At 41.1% G+C, this 22,052-nt stretch overlaps 1 protein-coding gene across 1 annotated transcript in view; it reads left to right on the plus strand.

Moving 5' to 3' along the window:
- CEP128 (centrosomal protein 128) overlaps positions 1-22,052 on the plus strand; it is a 488,113-nt gene that overhangs the window by 16,566 nt on the left and 449,495 nt on the right. The window contains exons 3-6 of the mRNA XM_033187243.1: positions 2,604-2,812; positions 6,305-7,107; positions 7,311-7,439; positions 9,176-9,331. The gene's annotated coding sequence lies outside the window, so the exon portion shown is untranslated. The remainder of the gene's footprint in view (positions 1-2,603; positions 2,813-6,304; positions 7,108-7,310; positions 7,440-9,175; positions 9,332-22,052) is intronic.

A 22,052-nucleotide genomic window follows, 5' to 3' on the forward strand; every position in this document is an offset into this window, starting at 1 on the left:
GGCCTAAATGCATAGAAATTGCTGTGTTTTATATCTGTGATGCTCTTGGCAGTGATAATTACCTACAATTAGTAAGTGTGTGGCTGAAAAGAACTTCATGGGATCAATAGAGCTTCAGCACAATGAAGCTAAAGATGATTCTTTGAGTAGTAGGCAATATTATCCTTGCAATAGCTTGTTTTTTATCTTGACTCTTCTTAGACTTGAAAGTAACTTGCAAACTTGACATAGAAAGAGTCAACAACCATTTATGATTGTTTTCTGCCTATGTAAAGAGAGTGAATTTCACCACTGACTTGATTGAGAGAGAATTTTGAGTAGTTCCATTTAGTCCCACCTAATCAAGATTTGGGGGATTTCCCTTTTACTTACCAATAACATCATACTTGGTGTCTTCTGTCTTATGACTTATAACTGTGCAGTGATACTACAAGGGAGCTTGACCATCTGTGTTGGCTAGAGGGAACAAAGCAAAATCCAATGATGTAGGTGGTCATCACTTGTGCTGGACAGTCACCAAGAACAATGCAGGTTGCTTTTGAAGTAACATCCTCCTCTGATGCCTATGGGCAAAACAGGTAGGTTCAAGCTATAAATAGTGCTTGCTTGAGTGGAGGCTGGGCACTCTGTCAACATAGGCTTTCTCCCTACACTTGCAGGTCTGCCTCCCCAACCTCCTATTCCTCCCTTTCCAGGACCCCCTTCTTCTGTGTTATCACATTCCCAGTCAGGAGTCTCTTTTCTTTTGGGGGGAATCTCTTTTCTTTTGTCCATGGTATTTCCTTCCAAATCATTTGTTTATAGCATGACTCCTTTGTGACAGCAGGGTTGGCTTCATGGGTTTGTAACCTGTGCAATGACTCAGGGCCCTGTATTCAGAAAGGCCCAGTGCTTAGTTTAATGCTGTGTTGTTGCCATTTTGACATTTTAATCAGTTTTGCAAAAGGGCTTAACATATTCATTTTTCACAGGGTCCTACAACAAATTACACAGCCTGTCCTATCTGAGAATGTTTGTGTTTAATACTCAAAAGCCAGGAAGAAAATGAAGCATTTTCTTCTTCTTTATCTTCCTCAATTCCTCTTCCTTTCTGCTTTCTGTGGTCACATCCCATCTCTAAGGCCATGAGTGCAGAACAGTGTAGCTGACAGAAATGAAGATAAGGGGAGAGCCACAGTGAAAAAAATAAACATTTGAGGAAACTTTTGGTATTTCAAATATAGTTTTCTGTCACATGGACATAGTTAGTGTGCTGTTGTATTAGTCCATTCTCATACTGCTATAAAGAACCACCCAAGACTGTGTAATTTATGAAGAAAAGAGGTTTAATTGACTCACAGTTCCATAGGCTGTACACAAAGCATGGTTAGGAGGCCTCTGGAAACTTCCAATCATGGTGCTTCGAAGGGTGAAGAGGAAGCAAGCACCTTTTTCACATGGTAGAGTGGGAGAAAGGGAGAGTGAAGTGGGGAAGTGCTACACACTTTCAAACAACAGTTCTTGTGATAACTCACTCATTATTATGAGAACAGCAAGGGGGAAATCCACTGCTGTGAACCAATCACTTCCCACCAGGTACCACCCCCAACATTAGGGATTGCAATTCCATGTGATATTTGGGTGGGGACATGGAACCAAATCATATCAGCTGTTGTGGTTTCATAGTTGTATAAATTTGGAAGTTATTGGTGAAATACAACTTCTGTCCCTTCTCCTTAAAACAGCACTACCTCTGTCTGCCACCCACAGCTTCTTACATAAGAGGTGTCTTCCCTTCTCTACATTTATTCATTCTAGATGAGTTGGGTTAGGATGCTCAGATCAATGCTTTTAGACTAGCTCCATTCCAGAACCTTTTTATTGACTAGTTCATCTAGGCATTTAATGTTCCGTATGGTTCAAAAGTGTTTCTGATGAAACTGCTCAAGAAACTATATCTAGAATTAGCATCTTGGATCTTACAGGCTGGTGATCTCATTAATGTAACCTTAGTCAAGGCTCTTTAGATTTCAATCAACAGAACTAATCTTAGGCTTCAAAAGGGAAATCATCATGAGGCAACAAGGTATTAATATAGTCTTTGTTCTAAGTGTCTAGAACAAAATAATAGAGTACCAATATTCATGGAACTAACATTTTTAGGATGTCATAGTATTTGACAGCTTACATATAAGGTCAGCTTACGTTCAGTAATGCTTACCATGAATTAGACACTAGGCTTAGTGCTTTACACACATTAATTTATTTTATCCCCCAAACAACTACAAACACAGTACTGTTTTTATTGTCCACATTTAGAAGAGGAAGAAATGAAGACACAGAGTGATTAAGTAACTTGTTTGAAGTAACATTGCTGATAGGTACTATAACGGACTTGGATCCAAGTGGTTTGGGTCCAGAATCTGTGCATTTAACCACCTCCAGTTGCCTCTAGTGTGTTGTGGAAAAACAAGTACAGGAAATACAAGTGGGAATAACAAGGCTTGAATCCAGGAACTTAGAAGTTGTCAGGAACCGGGGCTGTATTCTCTTGGGCTTATTTCCTCGTGGTTGTGTAGTTTATTTCCTCTCACTGCTTTACTCATGTCTCTCTGTCTCTGCAGGTGAGCATTATCAGCTGCTTCTTGAACACAGGTGAAGATGGTCACCTCTCTGTGGCGGCCTCAGCTCTTACCTGTACATCAAGACTATTCTAGCAACAAATTGGGAGCTTGAGTCCCCATTTTCAATTCTCAAAGGATAAAGAGCCCGATTGGCCCAAATGGTCTCAGGTGTCTGTCTACTCTTTGTCTAATCAGCCACGGTGAGACAGGTAGGGGCTTTGTTTAATATAAACAAGACCATGGGGGCCCAACACTGTGGGTAGAATAATTTCCAGTTAAGGGGTGATGTGGGTGAGGCATATCAAAAATATCTCCCTCATCTACCTCAATCCAGGTATTACGTAATGAGAAGATCATGATGACACTAATCCTGAATAGGTACAATTTTGGGGAAAATATGTTGAAACCTTAACCCCCAATGCTACTGTTTTTGAAAATGGGGACTTTAAGGAGGTAGTTAAGGTTAAATTAGGCTATAGTATGAAGTTCTAATTCAATATAACGGGTGTCGTTATAAGAAGAGAGAGAAATGGGCCGGGCGCGGTGGCTCAAACCTGTAATCCCAGCACTTTGGGAGGCCAAGACGGGAGGATCACGAGCTCAGGAGATCGAGACCATCCTAGCTAACCCGGTGAAACCCCGTCTCTACCAAAAAAAACAAAAAAACAAAAACAAAAACAAAAAAACAAAACTAGCCGGGCGAGGTGGCGGGCGCCTGTAGTCCCAGCTACTCGGGAGGCTGAGGCAGGAGAATGGCGTAAACCCGGGAGGCGGAGCTTGCAGTGAGCTGAGATCCGCCACTGCACTGCATCCTGGGCGACAGAGTGAGACTCCGTCTCAAAAAAAAAAAAAAAAAAAAAAAAAAGAAGAAGAGAGAGAAACCATGTATGTGCTCATACAGGGAAAAGCTTATTTGAGGATACAGAGAAAACAAGGATCTCTGCAAGCCAAAGACAGAGACCTTAGGAGAACCTGAACTTGCTAACACCTTGATCTCGGACTTGCAGCCTTCAGAACCGTGAGAAACAAATTTTTGTTGTTTAAGTCACCCATTCTGTGGTATTTAATCAAATCCCTAGTAAACTAATACATAATGTAACCTCCATGTGCCCCTACCTATAATACATTGTTTGCAAAAGAAGGGTACTGCAAATGATACTTGTATTAGTTCGTTTTCACCCTGCTATGAAGAACTACCTGTGACTGGGTAATTTATAAGGGAAAGTGGTGTAATTGACTCACAGTTCTGCATGGCTGGGGAAGCCTCAGGAAACTTACAATCATGGTAGAAGGGGTAGCAAACACATTCTTCTTCACGTGATGGCAGGAGAGAGAAGTGGGCAAAAGCCTCTTGTAAAACCATCAGATCTCCTGAGAACTCACTCACTATCATGAGAACAGCATGGGGGAACTGCCCCATGATCTAATCATCCCTAACAAGATTCCTCCCCCAACATGTGGGGATTACAATTCAAGATGAAATTTGGGTGGGGACACACAGCCAGACCATATCAATACTCTGTGGGTTTTTCCAAATTTAAGCCCAGATGATTCTGCTTGAGTAGGTTATTGTGTTTGCATAATGTGTGTTGGCCATATTGATTAAAAGTAATACATATATTTGAGAGTTATGAGACAATTTCAGGTAAAATCTATTTTGTTGGCTTTAACTCATTTTGTCTATTTTGTTAAGACGTAAATAATGAAGATTCAGTGATGCGACTTAACTACTTTTTTTTTTGAGATGGAGTCTTGCTCTGTCACTAAGGCTGGAGTGCAGTGGCATGATCTCGGCTCATTGCAACCTCTGCCTTCTGGGTTCAAATGATTCTCCTGCTTCAGCCTCCCAAGTAGCTGGGATTACAGGCGCCCACCACCAAACCCGGTTAATTTTTGTATTTTTAGTAGAGGCGAAGTTTCGCCATGCTGGCTAAGCTAGTCTCGAACTTCTGACCTCACGTGATCTGCCCACCTTGGCATCCCAAAGTGCTGGGATTACAGGTTTGAGTCAGCGCCCCCGCCCTGACTTCACTACATTTTTTTGGGATGCCACATCTGTTGACTGAGAGCACACCATAGCTGACAAACAGCCGCTATGAATTTAATAACATATTTAAGCATTTCTTGATCAAAATGAAAAAAAAAAAAAAAAAAAAAAAAAAATCTGATTTTTAACCCTTTGGTGCCAGTTGTGTCCTGTGATGTTTATTTGGTTAATATCACTTTGAAAAATGAAGCCTCGGCCGGGCGCGGTGGCTCAAGCCTGTAATCCCAGCACTTTGGGAGGCCAAGACGGGCGGATCACGAGGTCAGGAGATCGAGACCATCCTGGCTAACACGGTGAAACCCCGTCTCTAATAAAAAATACAAAAAAAATTTAGCCGGGCGAGGTGGTGGGCGCCTGTAGTCCCAGCTACTCGGGAGGCTGAGGCAGGAGAATGGCGTGAACCCGGGAGGCAGAGCTTGCAGTGAGCTGAGATCCGGCCACTGCACTCCAGCCTGGGCGGCAGAGCGAGACTCCGTCTCAAAAAAAAAAAAAAGAAAAATGAAGCCTCTATAATAGAATCCAATTCTCTAAATATAGTTGAACCAGGGAGGAAAAGCTGTGGACAATCAGTTTTTATTAATGTAGTTCAGGATTACATTAGCTCTTTTGGTAGACATTTCTCCTGCAGTTAAACTGATTGTCACTTCTTCAGAAAGTTTCTCTTTTATGTCTTTCCATAGAAACCTATGCAGTATTCTGAAAGTACACAGAGATTTGTATGTATGAGTACACAGAGATTTGTAGTCATTTATTAGTCTTTTTCTCTCAGATGGCTCTGAGCAACTTGAAAGCAAGGTCTATGTTGTTTATTTATTTTCACTGCACCTTCAGTGTCTAAAACAATGTCTGGATCCTGGAAATATCCAGCATACATTTGCTGAATTATATGAATGAATAGAATTGTGTTTTAAAAGTTAAAATGTTAACAAATGAACAGTTATTATTATGCCTCTGCATGCGTATGGGGCAATTTTATGGCTGTTCTGAATTATCTTAAACTCTGTCCGGTGGAGTGTATTCTTGAGGAACAATTTCAACTAAGCGGCTTGAAATTGCAAATGCATAGGAGGTCTTTAGAAGAATTATTTTATGTTCAAACCAATATGAGATAGTTTTATGTCTCAGTGTTGGCTAGAAAAAAATATTCGAATAATTCGACTATATCAAATTTATGTGCTAATTATATATGACTCTGCCTGTTGCGGGGGAGGGGTGAGGAGGGACGGAAGGAGAGAAAGGTGGAGAGAGAAAAAGAGCGAGAGAGAGGGATATGAACGGAGAAGGGCAAGTGAGGAAAGGGTGAGAAGATGAAAATTTAAAAAAAGGTTAGGTCCCTTTGAAGAGCTAATAAAGGAGACCAACTGGGAAATGGATTATAGACACAGAATTATTAGATTAAGGAACCCTTGTTATTAAACATTATCTAGCTCTTCTTCACGTAGCCAGGAAAGCTTTCACAGATCAGGTAATACTTGAGTTTAGCCTCAAAGAAGGAAGGGGAAGTGGTCTTTTTGGCGGAGAAGAAGGGCAATTCACATGACTAATTTGTTACTTCTTAGCTTTTCCAAAGTTCAGTTTTTTAAAATGAGGTTTTCATTCTCTTCGTGACTGAAACCAACTCCCCTGAGTGGAAAACATTTCTTTTATGTTCTAGAGTGAGGAGATGACACCTACACTGAAGTAGCAGCAGTAATGAGCTGACAGCCTCACGTCTACTTTCGGTGTGCGGTGAATGAGCCATAGGATCTTAGGCAAGTCCCTTACTCTTTCCAGGTCAAACAGGTTGGACTACATAATATTCTCGGATGTTCCCGTCTGGTTCTAAGAATTTGTGACTCTTTGGAACAATATACTGGACGCTGGTATTAACGGGATTTTTACATTTCAGTGCTAGAAACTGTCCTTCCCTGTCCTCCCACCGCTCCCTTGCCCTTTTTCTACCACTTCCCCATCTTACCGTAGTCCTTGGGGAACTCCTTTTGTTCCCCAGGGAGTAAAATTACAGTCAAGGTTAAGGAAGCATTTTTATTCACTTTCTATCTGGAGTTTGCCTCCTACAAAGGAGGCTCGTCCTTAAAAAAAAAAAAAGAGCAGGGCAAGAGGGCGCGGCCGAGGGATCAGGCTTCTTTTCCGGGAAAGTTACCCGAAGGCCAGCTATATGTCATCCTGGGATTTGTAGTTCCCTTTCGGGACCCTCTCCCTTTGTAACTCCTTGATGGTGAGGCCGAGATGGACTACAACTCCCAGAGGGCCAAGCGGCGGCAGCGGGGTCCTGTACTCTCGCTGTGGCTGGGCGGCTAGTTCAAGTTGCCATAGCTGCGAGTCTGGGGAGAGCAGAGTCGGTTGAGTAGCTGCGTTTGGTCAGTTGCACCTTCTGGGTCACTGGTAGCCGCGGGAGCCGGGTGGGGCCTAGGCGATGATCCGGCATTAAGGAGCTGGGGTCATCCTCCGTCTCAGGTACCTGCGACCACCTCCCCCTTGCCCTTTTTCGACCACTTCCCCGTCTTACTGTAGATGTTTTAGTCCCGCTTTCCCTCGTCCCAGGGGTGGGGACCTTAGAGCGGCGCGGGATCTGGGGTGGGGCCGTGGATGGGTGGAGTGTGTGCAGAGATGAGGGGAGACGGCGCGCCTGTCATCCCGAGGCCTCCCTCCCTCGGCAGGGGTGTCCGCGGTCAGGTCCTGGCCAGGTTATCCAGCGAATCTGGACTGCATTGTCCTTCCTTTGGGAGCAGCTTGCTCTACCGCTAGCATCTGTGAAGCTTTAAGGGACAGGAGATTGGACTCGTTCGGTAGGTCCTTCAGAGAACCGTCTGACATTTGCTTTCCTGTCCTGCTATAGAACTTAATATATATATATTTTTTAATACCTGTTTTGTAGTCACAAAAAGCTTGCTACTCTCGGGAACGTTGTATTAGTGAGCTCTTTTTCCCGTGCCATCATGGGAATTGCCCCAGCCTTAGCTGTTAGCTGTCCCTTAATTGAATTATTTCGTAAAAATACCTGACATTGAATCCCAGCTGCATCTTTTATTGGTTTGATGGAGCCAATCTGTTATGTAAGCGTCTGGTAAAACTCTGCCATTAATTGCAGCATTGATTTGAGTAGTATGTAAAGTATCTAGCACAGTGCCTGGCACCCTGCAAGTGCTCAGCATTTATTGTTTATTTTTATTATTTATGCAGATTAGTGTTGTCTAATACAAATAGAGTGTGAGCCACACAGGTGAATTTAAATTTTTAGTACCAACATTAAAAAAGTAAAAAGAAACTGGTGAAATTAATTTTAAGTTTATTTAGCACAATATAGAAAAATGTTTTCAATGGAGTAATATAAAACTTATTGAGATTTTTACTTTTTTTTTTTTTTTTTTTTTGAGACGTAATCTGGCTCTGTTGCCCAGGCTAGACTGTAGTGGTGCGGTCTGGGCTCACCGCAACCTCCATCTCCGGGGTTCAAGCGGTTCTCCTGTCTCAGCGTGCGGAGTAGCTCGCCACCATGCCTGTCTATACATTTAAAAAAAATATTTTAAGTCTTCAAAATCTGGTGTGTATTTTACGTGTATAGTATATGTCAGTTTGACCTGGCTAGTGCTAGAGCTCAGTAGCCATGTGTCTAGTGACTACTGTACTGGACAGCACAGAGATAAGGTTAAAACTTCGGCAGTTTCACATTGGCATACATAAATTTGGTTGTGCCTATGACTCATGGGTTATGGTGGCTGTTTTGTTAAAGAGTGAAGTGTGCAGTGTACCTATGTTCTCTCAGCTTATCTTGTCTGCCATTGCATAACCGGAGTCTCCTTGAACTGTTTCTTGACAGTTTTATTTTGATTAGCTTTTTCAGAATGCCTTTTTTTTTTCTTGAAATGGTTTATAGATGTATTCCCAGATCTACCTTTTATGTAGACAACTCCCAGTTCTCTGGATCACTTCCTGTGGGTTCTTAGAGATTGCTGCGAAAGGAGTCACAAATAATTGAAAACATTTCTATCCATAGCTCTTTCCTACAACCAAAGGCATTTTACTTTTATTTATTTAATTGTAGCACTGAGTATGGGAAGAATATTTATTATATTTATAAATATTTTATTATAAATATTTAATATATATTATAAAATATTTCCTTTAGGAGTGTTAGACTGGCTTAGAAGTACAATTGGGTCACCACACTCAGAAGTAACATGTTAACTGTATTACCTGACTTAGTTACCAACTTTTAGACATGCTCATGGCGTAGTACTTTTGGCTAGACTTGGGCTGCGGTTCACACTGGAGCATGAACTCTCTGGCAAGCCCCAGGGATGACCAGGCATGGATGGAAGTTACCAGTGACAATATGTTGGCTGGGCACTTGGATGTGAAGAATTGTAGTGAGGTCACTTGGGCTTTTGAATGATTCTAGGAGCATTTTCTTTGTTCTGTGTTATGCCATAGTCTGTACATAGGGACCTAATTTTCATATTTCATTATTTAAAAATGTTTAAAGTTGTAGGTATGTCTTACCCCTTGTTTCGTTTATTTATAGGTGGTTTGGGGAAAGTATAGGGGCAACCAAAGATCATCTGCTTGACTAGGCCCTTTGTCCTGAACCTCATGAAGAAATGATAGGAGGCAGACATATGTGCCTAAAAAGAGCGTTGAGCTCAGAGAAGAGCAACTCGGAGTTTTGGGGGTGTGCTTTGTAAGTATGCTTTCTCCCTGAATTTCGGAGATAACACATGTTTTTGCATATTTATGGTGGAAAAGACTATGCCAACAAATAGAGTTTTGGAAACAAAGAAGCCCCTTTCTAATATATACTATAAAAATAAAGTATAGAATGGTTGTGTATACAACATTACAAACATTCAGATGAACAAACTAGTTAAGTTGAGATGTCCTTAACCTTAACAAAAGCAACAGTGATGCAGCTGTTTCTATTAAACAAGAAAATGAGAACCTATTTTGTCTCAGGCACTCTGTCAGGCACCTTTTACAGGCATTGTATAATTCCTTTATCAGGCTTTTACAAAGGAGGCAGTTGAGTCTCAGGTTATTTGGTTTGTTTGGGATTCTGGAGCCAAAAGAGTGGTCATTGTTTCCAGGTCTTCTGACTCCAAATTTCAGTCCCACCCACTGCCAAGGGCCTTCATTGCTGTCTCTAAGTGCCCTCTAATAGAGTTTGATACATATTCAACATTTCTGGGTTAAGTGTACCACATATGGCATAGTGTGTAGGTATCTCTTTCTTTCAATGTTGAAAAAGTTATATTATCTTTCTTAGTTTTTTTTTTTTTTTTAAATATAGTGGTCCTTATATTATTATTGAGATAAGAGATCATTATAATTTGTGATTTCCATAAATAAATTCAACATGAATTATAATTGATAATTAAGGGTGTAATGTTAAAAGTTTAAATTTACAACACAGATATAAAAATTCTGAACCTTTTTTTGGATTTCATATTGTGCTTCAATAAAAGGTTCTGAAACATAGAGGGGAGACACACTGTGGCCTTGCAATACTAACACTGTGTGGTGGGGTGCGGTGGCTCACACCTGTAATCCCAGCACTTTGGGAGGCTGAGGCGGGCGGATCATGAGGTCAGGAGATCGAGACCATCCTGGCTAACATGATGAAACCCAGTCTCTACTAAAAATATGAAAAAATTAGCTGGGTGTGGTGGTGGGCACCTGTAGTCCCAGCTACTTGGGAGGCTGAGGCAGGAGAATGGCGTGAACCCGGGAGGCGGAGCTTTGTGCGCCGCTGCACTCTAGCCTGGGCAACAGAGCAAGACTCCATCTCAGAAAAAAAAAAAAAAAAAAAATACTAACACTGTGTATAAGATCAATGGTGTACAAGTTTTATAGGATTAGGCCAGGTGCATTGACTCATGCCTGTAATCCTACACTTTGGGAGGCCAAGGCAGGAGGATCGCTTGAGCCTAGGAATTTGAGAATATCTTGGGCGACATAGCAAGACCCTTTCTCTACCAAAAAAATAAAAACATTAGCCAGGCATGGTGGCATGCGCCTTTGGTCCCTGCTACTCAGGAGGCTGAGGTGGAATGATTACTCAAGCCCAGCAGGTCGAGACTGCAGTGAGCTGTGATCACACTGCTACATTCCAGCCTGGGTGACAGAGTAAGATGCTGTCTCAAAAAAAAAAAAAAAAATTAGAATTAAATAATTTTAGAGCTGGATGGGGGTCCTATTGGGATAATTTGGTCCAGAAATTTTGGAAATAATATAAAAATAATCTAGATTTATTAGATTATTAAAAACTGTATTAGCCTGTATATTATAGAATATACTGTCCATGTAATGTCTCTGGGTTGAATCTGATATGAAGTAGTTTCAATACATTCATACTGTTGTATAGTGTGTTTTTTTTTTTGGTAACAACGTAGTGTTACAGGTCAGCACTTAGGATTCAACCTTGTCTCTTTTAACAGATACATAGTATCCCAGTGATTAGATACGTTTAATGTATTCTTATCCAGTGGATTTATATTTTTTTCTTACTCTTTTACAAGTATAAAAAAATTCATTCACTCTGTTGCCCAGGGTGGAGTGAATGTATGTGCTCATGGATGAATGGATGAGTGAATTAAAATTTCTGAAGAATTTCTACAGTGAAATTCTTATGCATATGTCTATACATAAAATATATCTATATATCTATATAAATATCTTCTTTTATCTTCCTAAGATAATAGTCATAGAAATAGATTTTCTGAGTCAACATCTATGTGTATTACAGATTGATTGATTGATTGAGACAGGGTCTCGCTGTGTCACCCAGGCTGAAGTGCAGTGGTGCGATCTTGGCTTACTGCAGCTTCTACCTCACAGGCTTGAGAAATCCTCTCACATCGGCCTCCCGAGTAGTTAGGACTACAGGTGTGTACTACCACACCTGGCTAATTTTGTTTTATGTTTTTTTAGAGACAAGGTCCTACTATGTTGCCCAGGCTCATCTCGAACTCTTGGGCTCAAGCAGTCCTCCTCCCTTGGCCTCCCAAAATACTGTGATTACAGTCATGGGCCACTGCGCCTGGCCTGTATTATTTATTTTTACTTGTATTGCCAGGTTTTTCTCCAGAAAAGCTAATGTAGCTTTTTTTTTTTTAATTTTTAATTTTTGTGGGTACATAGTAGATATACATGTTAATATAGATTTTTATAGTTAATTCTCTTACAACAAGGTATAACTTTGCTAACCCTGTGAGGTTTTTTCATCTGTATAAAACAGATAGACAAGAATATCATTTTATTATTTTAATTTGCAATTATTTAGTGAAATAACAAATAGCATTTGTTAAGGTCATTTGATTTCTGTGAATTGTCTGTTTATATATCTTTTGAGTCTTTTACAACTGGACTGTTCTTTTTCTTGTGTTTTTGAAAGAGCTGATTAACCCTTTGGTTCCCATATAATGCAAATATTTTTGTGAGTTTTTCTTTTAGTTTTTAAATCTTGTTTCTGGTATCTTGTCATCACTAATTATGAATGACCCTAAGAGGCTTATCAGGCCTTTATCAGATATGCACACCTCTCTGAAATTTCTATAATGCTGGTGCTTGGAGTATTTGGGAGATGGGAATATTTGTGGTTACATGAATCCATTTAATTCATTCTGATGAACTTCCCCCCTTCCTTCCTTCCTTCCTTCCTTCCTTCCTTCCTTCCTTCCTTCCTTCCTTCCTTCCTCTCTTTCTCTCTTTCTCTCTTTCTTGATGAAGTCTTGTTCTGTCACTCATGCTGGAGTGCAGTAGTGTGATCTTGGCTCACTGCAGCCTTGACCTCCTGGGTTCGAGTGATCCTCCCACCTTGGTCTGTCAAAGTGTTGTGATTGCAGGCATGAGCCACAGTGCCTGGCTTGATAAACATTTAGAATCTACTCTGCCGACAGGGTTTGCTATGAAACAGGTGCTGTGAATGGATGAATAAGTGCTTGTGAATGAATGTGCTCATGGATGAATGGATGAGATTTAATTCTCTGTTTCCAGGCACTGGTCCATTTGATTCTGCCTCCTGCTCTGAGGTGCTGGACCAGGGTGGACTCCTGATGAAATCAGAGCAAAAATACAGCCTGGAACTGAGCCTGCTAGGTTTTGGTTATGGAATAGAGATGTCTGTGTGGAAGAAAGCTTTCTACTGTTTTGAGTTTGGGCAAGTTAACTTTTGGAAGCTGTTTCCTTGCCTATAATATTGGTTACAGCTATGTTTACAGGGCTGTTGTTGAGGTTAAATTAGTTAATACAAATAAAGTGCTTAGAACAGGGCCTGGCACAGAAACGGGCCATTTAATTGTTGAGTTATTAATATTATTGCTTATTTTTGCTTCTACCATGATGACCGCCACCACCACTACCATCATTATTGTATTCTTTAAAAACGATTAATTTCTGTTTCACTTAAGCTAGCTCATGTGTGTTCTGTTTTTTTGGGGGGACTCACAGCCTTAATTACAACAATAAGTACTTTATTTTTATTTTTTTTTTTTTTTAGACAGAGTCTCACTATGTCACCCAGACTGGAGTACAGTGGTGCAATCTTGGCTCACTGCAACCTCTACCTTCTGGGTTCAAACAATTCTCCTACCTCAGCCTCCCAAATAGCAGGGATTATAGGCGCTCAACACCACACCCAGCTAATTTTTGTAGTTTTAGTAGAGATGGGGTTTCACTATGCTGGCCAGGCTGGTCTCGAACTCCTAACCTCAAGTGATCCACCCTCCTTGGCCTCCCAAAGTGCTGGGATTACAGGCATGAGCCGCTGTGCCCACCCAAGCCCTTTGTTCTTATCAGTTTATTTTGCTTTTAGGGAAGAGTACCTTTACTCACTGGTATACCTGTTTTTTTTTTGTTTTTGTTTTTTTGCCTTTTCGCCACTGCCATTTACATGTAACAAGTGTATTGACTTAAAAGTTGAGTTTTGGAAATAGTCTTCTTATCTGGATTTGAATCCTGCCTCTGCCACTTAAGCTACTTTACTTCTTTAAGCCTTAGTTCTCTTTTCTATAAAATGGGGATGATAATAATAATGTTATGAGGATTAAATGAGAGAGCGTACGTAAAGCACTTAGTACAGAAATTAGTCCATAGAAAACCACAAATCAATAGCTATTATTATTTAAATAGAGTTGAACATTATTATGCTTTTGTATAAATGTAAGCAAGTAATATATCATAGTCTTATAATTTTACAGAAAAGCAAACTAAAACAAATTTTCTTTTCTGTCTTGGTTTATATATGTTTCCAGTTGTGGGGTCTCCTAGTTATTTAGAAGGTTGCTTTAAGGTGTGGTTTGAATCCAGGCTTTTCTAGCTGCTTAACTACTGGAAGCCTTAGTAGTTCTTCATTTGCAAAAAAGGGACTACTTTGTTCATTTGAGAAGTAAATATTGTATGTGCCAAACACTAAGACACTATTCTGGAGCCTGGGAATAGATAAACAAGAGCTAGTATATGCCCTTGGGGAGGTTAGAAATCCTCTTTGTAAGGTTGGCCTGAGGTTAAGCCAAGCTTTGCAGAGATACTTGACTGTATGCAAAGTACCTTTCATACTGAGGCGCTCAGGAAATGGTGATTCTCGCGTTTGTACCTCTGATGTTCTGATTTCCAGCTATGTGCTCCAATCGTTAAATCCAGTATGTTTCTACTTTATCGATGTTTTCCATTTCCTATCGATACCTTTAATTTTAAGGTCTGCTCAATAAACTTTTGCCAAAGGATGGTCTTTGAGTTCTTAGGCAAGAAATCATTATCTTCTTCCTGACCCTTAAAATTGGCTGTGCCATAGTTTGCTGAACCATCTGGTACTGCAAAGCAGTTTTAGGATGAAGGCCATTATTTGTGTAACTTATTAAGACAGGAGGCTTGAAAGCTGGGAATTAACTGCAGAAGGTGGGGAAAGTATGTCACAGTGTTTGCAGGAAAGAAGTGTAGCAAACTCTCAGCCGGTGGTTGCACAGGACTCTCAACAATAAGTGCCTTGCTTGCATGGATCCTAATGGTAGATAGGGCTTGTCTGAAGTCTGCCATCTTATTTCTTGTATATTGGACCTGCCTGGCATCAGAACCTCAACTATTTTGCAATCTGAGGCTTATTTCCCACACATAAATATACCTCTCTAGCTACTAATCTCTTTCTTTCTTCACATATCCAGACTTCCTAAAAGAATGATTTATACACAGTGCTTCTGCTTTTTCACCTTCTGTTTTCTCCACAACCTGGCATCATCCTCACCTAAGCCGTTTTACTGAGACTGCTTTTGATACAGTCACTAGCACTTCCAAAGGATACTTTCTGTTCCTTTTCCTACTTGACATATTTGTTGCATTCATCTCTCAGTTAGAGTTCAGTCAGCATTTGCCCCTAAACAGGCAAGACAGATGTCCCACAGTAATTTTAACAGGGAAAGTTTAACATACAGCAGCAGTTGGTAAACCATATCCCATGGGCTAAATTTAGCCTACCATAGGTCAAATCAAGCGACCCCATTCATTTATAATTGTCTGTGCTTTTGTGCTACAGCTGGCAGAGGCTAATAGTTGTGGCAGAGAAAAAGTTTGCTGACTCCTGATATAATTAACTGTAAGGGGATTATCTGTAAAAGGACAGAGATGACTCTAAAGAATCCCCTGGGCTGAGAGAGAGTGCCCAAAGGAGGTATAAACTTGGAGGGGGCTCTCTTCAAGGCTGGGATTCAGACCTTGTTGGAGAAGGTGTGACTATAGCCCCCTGAGTGGTGGAGAGACTTGCTGAGTTACTGGGTCATAGCTGATCCACAGTTTCTGGACAAGGAGGGGACACTGTTCCTAATTAAAGGCGGAGTGATGCTGGAAAGCAGGGAACCACACCACAAATGATGGGCAGGAAACACCTCTCCAGGATGCTGGTAGGGTGAAGCAGGGGGATTGACTGTGAGGGTGTCTGTCAGATTCACTAAGAATCTGAGTAGGGGTTGGGTTACTGAAACTTGATGGGAAGCTGCCCAATACAGGTACTGCTGACACTTGATGGAGTTGAGTACCACTGGATATCCCTCACACAGGATGCTGAAATGAAAATGCAACAAACGGAAAACATGGAACCAGAAAGAGAAGCCCCTTCCTCCTGCAGTGTCCTTTTAAAAAAATCATTATTATTATTATTATTATTTTTGGTTTCAATAGCTTTAAGGCAGGGGTCCCCAACCTTTTTGGCACCAGAGGCACTTTTCATGGAGGACAATTTTTTTACAGACTGGGAGGCAGAGAGAAGGATGGTTTTGGGATGATTCAAGTGCATTACATTCATTGTGCACTTTATTTCTGTTGTTATTACACGGTAATATATAATGAAATAACTATGCAACTCACCATATTGTCAGTGGGAGCCCTGAGCTTTTTTTTCCTGCAACTAGACAGTCCCATGTCGGGGTAATGGGAGACAGTGATACCCAAAATGTGTTGCTTATGTCCATTCTACTCTGTAGTCTCATTTTGGTTGCTGTCACTGCAGAAAACCCTGCTTCACAAAGATAGGATGTTGGCAATGGAAGCAGGCTTTTTGGTGCACAAGGCAATCTCAGGATATTTTGCCTTGACTTAAATCCAGAACATATAGAGGTTTGAAGTTGTTTCACACATACTTTTAAGGCCAGAGTCATTTGCAGTCTCAAGAAGTTGATCCTCTTCTAGCATGGACAAAGTTGATTCACCTGGTTTATTTACAAGTGGGTCGCGGAGCCATTTCTTCCCAATTTGGGGATCTTTGGTGGTTGAGAAGTATGTTGGTCTGTTCTCATGCTGCTGCAAAGAAATACCCAAGACTGGGTAATTTATAAAGGAAAGAGGTTTAATTGACCCACAGTTCCGCATGGCTGCGGAGGCCTCAGGAAACCTACAATCATGGTGGAAGGGAAGCAAACACGTCCTTCTTCCCATGGCATCAGGAGAGAGAAGTGCCAGGCAAAGGAGGAAAAGCCCCTTATAAAACCATCAGATCTTGTGAGAAGTCACTACTGTCACGAGAACAGCATGGTGGGTAACTGCCCCCATGAGTCAATTACCTCTCACCAGTCTCTCCCACGACACATGGGTATTACGAGAACTACAATTCAAGATGAGATTTGGGTGGGGACACAGCCAGACCATATCAGGAAGTAATGCTCAAACTCCTTTGAAAGCTGAGATAGATGATCATACACCAGCTGGGAGAAAGGAGGCCCTGGCTCAGTCTCTTTCAAAATCTCTGCTAATATTTGAAACATGTCAAAACTCCCAATGTTCACTGGTTGCCCCCATAAATCTAGTTTGGTTTTGAATGCATCCATTTTATCTGCTGACTTGAACACAGTTGTCATTTTCCCATGAAGGAACAGATTGAGTTTGTGGAGCAGGTTGAATTTGAATATGTCACACAAGTAAACAAGTTTTGCAACCCATTCCATGTCACTGAAATGTGCTGCCAGTAATGACTATTTCTAAAAGAGCTCTCTGGAGTGGCTCTTGTAACTCAAAATCTCTGGCCAGTGACCTACCTTTAGAAAGCCATCTCACTTCTGTGTATAAGAGATGACGTGTGTACTCCGCATCTATCTCCTCACAGAGCCGCAAGAACAGACAAGAGTTAAGGGCATGTACTTTAATGTGACTGATAATTTTAATCACATCCTGCAAAACGTTGTTAAGTTCAGGTGACATTTTTCAGCTACCCAGCATTTCTCCATGGATGACACAGTGCATAGACTCATATTCAGAAGCACCCTCTTTGACTTGAGTAGTGAAACCAGCAAGCCATCCAGTCATGGCAGCTGCTTTGTCTGTGCACATACCGACACAAAATGGCCAATTTGGTTTTCCTGATATGTAATCATTCAAAGACTTTAATAGTTCTGCAGCTGTGGTGTTGGTTGGCAACAAAAGTACACATCGCATCCTCATGCACATCCTCCTGAAAAATATATCGCATAAAAACAAGCATTGGTGCCTTATTGTCAACATTGATAGGCTCATCAACCTGGACTACATACCACGATGACTCATTAATCCTCTTTAACAATTGTACCTCAATATTCTCTGTTTTTTATCAATTCATCTAGTTGTAGTGCTAGCCAAAAGAGGAACATGTGCCACCTTTTGAACTGCAGTCTCTCCTAAAAGTTCACGACAAATGTCCTTAACAGCAAGCAGGTCAACTCGTCACCAGTAGTAAAGGACTTCTTAGCTTTAGCAATGTGGTTGGCCACTAAGAATGATGCTCGCAGTGCACATGCATTTGATGAAGTGGTGACCTTCAATAATTGCTTCTGTTCTTCGTGTTCATGTTTTCATGTTTTTTTCCTTTGAAAAACTCCAAAGACTTGTCTTTTAATGCAGGGTGCATGGTCTCCATGTGGTGAAGCAGTTTTGAAGATTTCATGGCTTTATTGCATAGCTGGTCACCACATATACAAAGCAGGCTTGGAGAAGGTGAATCACCTGTTGCAATGAACTCTTAATTTAAGTAGGACTCTTGGTAATTTTTAAAAATACAGTTTTCTTTTTTGTTGGCACTTTTAGCATCTTCTGCTGTCCCGTCATTGGATCTTTCCCCCTTTTCAAACAAGCTCTCCAGTGACGTTTGGTTTTTACTCATTTTGGCTAGGGTTAGCTTGTGGGCTTACCAAAACAGTGACTGAGACAAGTGCATAGTGCAGGAAAGAGGTATGGACAGAAGTGGTAAATAAAAGAATGGACAGACCATGTGCAGACTGAAGTAAGTATCAGATTCTGACTTAAAGCCTGCCGCCAGATGCAGCTTGTCACTTGCTACTCACTGATAGGGTTTTGATATGAGTCTGCAAGCCATAGATTTACTATGGTCTCTGTGCAGTCAAACCTCTCTGCTAATGGTAATCTTTATTTGCAGCCGCTCCCTAGGAATGGAATCACCACCTCAGCTCCACCTTGGGTCATCAGACATTAGATTCTCATAAGGAACACACAAACTAGATCCCTCGCCTGCACAGTTCATAGTAGAGCTTGTGCTCCTAGGACAATCTAATGCCACCGCTGATCTGACAGAAAGTGGAGCTCAGGTGGTAACACAAGTGAAGGGGGGCGGCTGTAAATATAGATGAAGCTTTGCTCACCTACCCACTGCTCACCTGCTGCTGTGCATCCCGGTTCCTAACAGGCCATGAACTGGTAGTGGTCCTTGGCTCATGGCTGGAGACCCCTGCTTTAGGGTATAAGTGGTTTTTGGTTACATGGATGAATTGTATACTGGTGAAGTCTGGGATTTTAGGCACTTGTCACCTGAGTAGTGTACATTGTACCCAATGGGTAGCTTTTCATCCCTCAACCCCCTCTCACACTGCCCCCTTCTGAGTCTCCAGTGTCCACCCTACTACTCTGTATGTCTTTGTGTACCCATAGCTTAGCTCCCACTTATAAGTGAGAACATGAAATATTTGGTTTTTGATTTCTGAGTTGCTTAGAATAATAGCCTCCAGTTCTAACCAAGTTGCTGCAAAATACATTATTTTGTTCTTCTTTATGGCTGAGTAGTATTCCCATGGTATACATATGTACCACATTTTCTTTATGCATTCATCAGTTGATGGGCATTTAGGTTGATTCCATATCTTTGCAATTGTGAATTGTGCTGTGATAAACATAGATGTGCAGCTGTCTTTTTGACATAGTGACTTATTTTCCTTTGGGTAGATACCCTATAGTGGGATTCCTGAATCAAATGATAGATCTACTTTTAGTTCTTTGAGAAATCTCTGTACTGTTTTCCATAGAGGTTGTACTGATTTACATTTCCAGCAGTAGTGTATAAACATTCTTTTTTCATTACATTGATACCAGTATCTGTTGTTTTTTGACTTTTTAATAATGGCCATTCTGCTGGAATAAGGTTGTCTTATTGTGGTTTTCATTTGCATTTCTCTGATTAGTGATGTTGGTCTTTTTTTTCATATTTGTTGGCCATTTGTATATCTTCTTTTGAGAAATGTCTATGTCATTTGCTGACTTTTTAATAAGATTACTTTTTTTCCCCAATATGTTTGAGTTCCTTGTAGATTCTGGATATTAGTCCTTTGTTGGATACATAATTTGCAAGTATTTTCTCCCATCCTGCAGGTTGTTTATTTACTCTGATGATTATTTCTTTTGCTGTGCACAAATTTTTTAGTTTAATTAGGTCCCATTTATTTATTTATTTATTTTTGTTGCATTTGTGGTCTTAGTCATAAATTTGTTGCCTAGGCCAATGTCCAGAAGAGTTTTTCCTAGGTTTTCTTCTTAAGTTTTTGTAGGTTTAGGTCTTAAATTTAAATCTTGAATCCATCTTGAGTTAATTTTGTATATGTAGAGAGACAGGGATCTATTTTCTTTCTCAGGAAGACCTATGATTCTTAGGTTTGGCCATTTTATGTAATTCCATATTTCTTGGAGATTTTCTTCATATCTTTTCATTCTTCTTTCTTTATTTTTGTCTGATTGATTTACTTAGAAAGCCTTGTTTTTGAGCTCTGAAATTCTTTCTTCTTCTTGGTCTGGTCTAGTGTTAAGAGTTTTTGCTGCATTTTGTAGTTCCCTAAATGTGCCTTTCACTTCCAAAAGTTCTCATTTTTTTTTTCTTTGAAATGTCTATCTCTTTAGAACATTTTTCATTCATGTCCTGAATTGTTTCATTGATTTCTTTACGTTGGTTTTCACCTTTCCCTTTTATCTTCTTGAATAATATTTAATAATCAGCCTTTTGAATTTTTTATCTGGTATTTCAAAAATTTCATCTTGGTTTGGATGCATTGCTGGACAGTTAGTGTGATCTTTTGGGAGTGTTATGGAACTCTGTATTTTCATATTGCTAGGATGATTTTTCTAGTTTCCTTCTTATTTGGGTAGACTGTTTCTTCTAATTATTTTTGAATTTGTTTTTGATTGGACAGGGATTTTTAAGAACTTTCTTCTCCCCCCTGCCCTGCCTTGAGGGTATGACTTTAATGTTTATAGTTGATTGTCACCTAGTTTTGGCTTTGGGTACTTTCAATGCCAAAGACTCTGTATGAGTTTCCTGGTTATAGAAAATCTTTGCGTGATGGCTTTCTCTGATGCTGGTTATAGTAGCAATGTGCTGGGGTTGTGAACAGGTTTACTCTCTCCTGTGGGGCTGGAGTGAGAAATCTTATGACGCTTACCTCATTCCTCAGTGGTATGCACTTAAATTTTTTTTTCTTTTTTCTATTGTTTTATTTACTGGGTTGAACAGTTCAGGCTATAGGCCAGTAGGAGGTACCCATGGTGAAAAACAGCTAAAGCAGTTGGGTAAATGCAGTATCCCAGTGGTGGGCAGACGCCACAGCCTTGACAGAGATGGCTGGGGAAACTCTCAGTGAAATGCACTGAGGTCTTTTTGTGGGCAAGGGAGGGAGCCACCACAGCCTCCCTTCCGGGCCACCGGGAAAGTGATCCATCTCCCAGTCACACTCTGCACACTCTGCTCTGACTATTCCCATTAGACAGGCACCTCTTTTCATCTGTGTAGAGGGGGATTGTGATTCTGGCTCTCTTACAAGCCTGAACCTGGAGGACACTCCTCTTGTGGGGATGCAGCCACTCTGAAGTGTTATGGAAAGGCTGTCTACAGATGCACCCATGCTATGCTCCTGTGGGAGGAGCCCCAGCTGTATCTGCAGTGCTGAGTGAGGGGGAGAAAAGTCCCCTTCTCCAAGATCCTTCATGAGCACCAAGGCTGCCTGACAATTGGGGTAGAGCCGCATACTTTCCCTACTGAGCCCGGCACTGCACCTGTGCCTCTGCTGAAAGAAACTTCCCACAAGTGGAAAGTTCAGGGACTCAGAGCCTGCAGTCTGGTTTCTTTTGTCCAACGGAGTGTCTGCCCTCTTAATGTGGTATGCTCCCCCTTACCCTAGGAGTAGCAGTTTCTGAGGGCCAGACTACTATGAATCTTGCTGCTGCTCTGGTTCTAGCCACCTCGTGGGGCTGCCACACTCTAGGCTGGTGCTGGAGAATGTCTACAAGGGATCCACTGCTGTGAACTGTCCTCCAGTTTCCCAACAGTGAGTACTAGCATGGCTCTGATGGGGGTGAGAGGAGAGTGACACACTCTGCGAGATTTCCTTGGTTATAAATAGCCTTAGTGTGTTGGCTTTCTCAAATGCCAGCTGTAGTAGTAATGTACTGGGCCTGTGGACAGACTCAAGGCCTCCTGGTTAACCAGGGTGATGCAGGCAATGGTGGTAGCTGAGGTCATGCATAACGTTTTCTCTTCCTGAGCACTATGATGTCCCTGCAGATATTGTAACGGGCTGTGCTGGTTTGCTTCCAGCCTGTAGGTAGTGCTTGCAAAAGAGCACCAGTTGCACTATTAGTGGTGGGAATTGTGCTTGCCTTATGTTACCCAGGGGAGGTAC

The sequence above is a fragment of the Trachypithecus francoisi genome, unplaced genomic scaffold (genome assembly GCF_009764315.1).
Source record: "Trachypithecus francoisi isolate TF-2019V2 unplaced genomic scaffold, Tfra_2.0 Lachesis_group3, whole genome shotgun sequence".
Taxonomy (NCBI): Eukaryota; Metazoa; Chordata; class Mammalia; order Primates; family Cercopithecidae; genus Trachypithecus; species Trachypithecus francoisi.